The sequence below is a fragment of the Adiantum capillus-veneris genome, chromosome 11 (assembly GCF_014529385.1).
Source record: "Adiantum capillus-veneris isolate H3 chromosome 11, ASM1452938v2, whole genome shotgun sequence".
In the NCBI taxonomy this organism is placed as follows: Eukaryota; Viridiplantae; Streptophyta; class Polypodiopsida; order Polypodiales; family Pteridaceae; genus Adiantum; species Adiantum capillus-veneris.
The window spans coordinates 4867250-4871559 of record NC_140941.1 but is presented as its reverse complement, the minus strand read 5'-3'; positions in this window follow the sequence as shown (position 1 = coordinate 4871559).

The window sequence follows — 4310 nt, the reverse complement described above, 5'->3', positions numbered from 1 at the left end:
CCTTGAGAGACAAGGTAATTGAAGCTAAGTAATCAACCACCATGATGATGTCTTTTAAGAGAAGAGGCTGAATTTTGTGGTTTTTTGATAGATATGGGTAATTTGGAGGAGGAAAAATGAGACTAGGTGGTCAATTTTGGAATGGAATTGTGTGTGGGAGGTATGAGTTCACCATGGTTTCTCTTATTCTTCAAGGTTGAGGAGAAGGTGAGTAGTGTGCAGAGAGGAGTGGTGAGAGAGATGGGGATGATGAGTGGAGAAGTGTGTGTGAAAGAGGAAAATGATAAAGTGGAAGAGAGAGTATGGCTGCATAGCATGGGAAAACTGGGGTCCACTAAAAAAATCATAGCTCACAACTGGTAGCTCCAAAAATCATGAACAAATTTGGGGTGATTATTCAGAGCGTGGGCTACATTTTCTCTTTTGACTACCGCTCCAAATTCGGAGTGGAGATAGGTGCCAAAATTCTCACCAAAAATCCTATTTTTTAGGCCTGCAAAAGTCTTTTAGTGGTCCCCTCCTTTGTTGAATTTGTACAATGCATCCAAGAGTGAGCCCCTCCTTTGTCATATTATAATACAAAGCATTCAAGTTGCCCTTGACCCATGCATGGAGGAGGATTATTGGTGAAATAAGAAATATATACATGGTGGGACTAGTGTATGGACTATTCATGGACTTTAGCTCAATGAGCACATGGTGTTAGAATAATGAGTAAAAATAATAATAAAAATATGGAGGAGTTATGGATATGGAAAGATATTGGAATCATATGATATGGTCCCTCCTTGAATTATTTTGGGTGAAAGAGGAAAATGTATGCAAGTAAATAATATAATAAAAGTAACCAATGAGTAGAAATCAATTTTTTGTTTTCACGAGGGTGAGGGTGAAAATGTGGGAGTGATTTGTATAAAGGAAAAATATGAGGTTAGAGTATGTACATATTGGCAAAAGAATAAAAAAAAAAATATATATATATATATATATATATAATTATGGTGTAAGAGGATGAAAGAAGGTGTACATAGGTTTAATAAAACACACACCTAAGTAGAAATATTTAAATAAAATACCAAAATAATTATAAAAAATCCCTATATTTAGGCCATATATACAATGAAATATTTACACACAGAGAGGCCATAATATACTTTTATTTTTTTATTTATTATTATTATTATTATTTTTTTTTGGCTCACCTAGCCCAGTGACTAGCTAGCTGAGGGTTTTTAAGAAGATATGGGAAAAGTCCCGTGACTCACGCACGCCTATGTACAGTGAAATGGTAGGGATAGGCACAGTGTTTGGGTGATTTTGGTAGGGTGAGGTAACTCACTGTGGCAATTACAAAGAGCCGAAAAAACGGCTATCACCGCATCGTGGTAGGGCGATCGTCTCATGTGCAAGACTCTTTACCACCTCAGCTGGAGTAATCATGAGGAGGGTAGCCAATTTCAGCACTTTCAACTCATACTGCTTATAGGATTTGTGCAAGGAATCCATTACTTCAGAGATCCAGAGCTGAATTTTGTCCTTGGCCGACTCCGAAGTGGGTGTCATGGCTGGATCTGTAGATTTCTGTGTTGCTTTTTCTGGGCTGGTAGTGGGCACCTTTGTTTGATGAGCTTCAAAAGTGGATTGTTCAAAACCTCCTTCTTGCTCAAATTCTAGTGGGGACTGTTGATGCTTTGTCTGATTGGCCCTCAGAGTCTCTAAGTCCCCTCTTGCCTCAGCCAACTGCTTTCTTAAATCATTGATTTCTTCATCTTTGGCTCGTTGTAGGGTCCTGTGTCATGTTGTCATGATCTGTCTATCATACTTTTCATGAACAAGGGTTTCTTTTAAATCTTTAATCTCTTGGTTTAAGGAGGTAGATCTTGCAGTCATTGTTGAGGAGGAGGGGGTCTCTTGTATGGCAAGGAGTTGAGTCACAAATCTGCTAACCACAGCATACAAGCCTTGCAGCTTCTCATTTTGTTCTCTTTCTTTGGTTAGCTCCTCCTTGAGACATTGTTGCTTGACTTGCAGTGCGGAGCTTGCCTCGGTAATAGTAGGCTGCATTTTATTGTTTTCTTTGCAACTCTGATTGTGCCTAGAGTTGTGCTTTCTCTAATGTCTCTATTCTTTGCTTTAGCTGCAGGGAATCTATTGCTGCCTTAGATGCTTCTTTCTTTGTATCTTCCAACTCCAGCTCGTGCAGATTGTGAAGAGCCCTTTGACATTGAAACTGGAGCTTGATCTGCTCTAAGTGAGCATCAATGTCAAAGGACTTGACTATTTCTTCTCCTTCCTCTAGTGCAGCTTGTGATCGAGGCAATCTTGGCCCCTACTCACTTTTTTGGCCTTGATCTGATTTTTCAGCTTCATCAGTTTGCTTTCCTCTCTGTTTTGGATCTTCTAGAGCTGTAGAGGTTGTGATGGGATTTGTTTGTGTGGCCTCCATTTCATGATCTACATTTAGTTCCGACTGCATTTTCTCCGTTCCCTGCTCTGGCAAGTCTTCAACTTTTTCTTTCTCTTTTACCACAGTCTCTGGAGGTGCCCCATTGTCCTTGGGAGTACCAAACTCTTGACCTTGCTGGTCGTGTGTGTCTTGCTATTCCTCCCCTTGCGAGTTATTTTCCTCTTTTTTGCCTCGAATAGATTTATCAGATGATTTGAGATCATCAACACGTGGCATCTTTGCTTTTTCTTTCTCCCTTTGCTCCATTTTTTGCTTGAGCTCATTATGGATTTGTTGCCGCATGGCACTAGCAATATCACGTTTTTCTTCAGCTTCGTATCTTTTCTGTTGCTTGATCCTTTGCAGAGAAGTATTTGCCTGCGTAGTAGTGGAATGTTTTTTGTTCTTCCTCCTCTTTTTCATCATCGTCTTTGGTTCCTTGGGTTTGTTTTTCTTCATGCTTCTGTTGGAGGATCCTTTTCCTCAAAGGCTGAGCTTCTTTCATTGTACTCCTGGCATGAGTAATGGGAATAGCTTCTGCCACATGCACAGTTTTCTTTCTCAATTGTGTACATCCTAGAGTGTATTGGCTGTCATGCTCCTCCCCTGAAGGCTGGTACTACGAAAGAGTGTCTCTTTGTTCGGACCTAGCTTCTTGTCTACTCCGAGCATATGACTCTATCTTTTTGCTGTCTGAAATCTTTTATAGTTGAGCTTTTCCTTGTCTGCTTAACTTTTGGTTTTGGCCTAGTGGAAGATCCTGCCACCACAGGTCTTATTGCTTAGATAGATCTATGGATCAGATATATCTAGCTTTGGCCCACGTGGTAGATCATCGATGATACCCAGTGCCTAACAAGAAATACGCCTCAACATTGGTTTCGCATTCATGTAGGCTTTTCTTCTTTGGCTCCCCTCTAGGTTTTCTTTGACAATGTTGTCAAGAAGATAATTGCCGAAGTCGCAACTGACCACTCTTCCCTCTGCCAAGCCTATTGTCATTACCACGGCCATGTCCAAAAATGGTTATGGATATCTGGGTGGCTTCTGCACTTTGAAGTGTTGGAATATAAGGCACAATGGCACTTCAATTTCCGAGTATATCAAATCGTGATACGTCAGCTTGTGGCCTCACTGCTTTGGGAAGGCTTTATCATTATCTATTGCCTTTGTCTTTTGCAAGAGATTGTGCGTCCCTTGCTGCAGGTGGAGGGTTTCATTGATAATTTCTGTTGTGATCTTTACCTTAACGACTACCCCATCCTTGTCGGTCAGAGTTGCTTCCCCATTGTACTGAATTGAACTTATGAGCTCATGAGCTCGTTTGAAGTCCATTCCCAGAAGTTGTCTAAGTGTAGGCATATGTCCCCTACTTGCACTTCTAGCTTTTGGTGTAGCGTTCGTTCGCGTTCTCCTCGCTTGTCTGGAAGAAGGCATCCAGCATCTCCTCCATGCCGTTGTCTTCTGTCTGTAATCCCTTTTCTGCTTCCATCCGTGGCTCTATATTGGTCGGACCTTCACGCATAATCTTTTTTCTCTCTCTCTCTCTCTCAGATGTAGGTGCTATGTCGCAGAAAAAAATGCCCATTTCGTAGGAGTCGTATCGCAGATTCTATACGGTTTCTCTAGCAAACTCTTCGTACTTGTGCACATGCTCATTACATATGCTACGCTTGCACAGGATTTGATACTTGCAAAGCATGCACGAGCATGCAATCTTTTCCTCCATGTTAGTTGATGACGTTGCCATCTACAATGACTATGAATATTGTTTTAATATATATATATATACTCCTCACAATGTAAACTACCTCGCATTCTCTAGTCTTGCCCAATCTCCGTACACATCGGTCCAGAGGTGTAC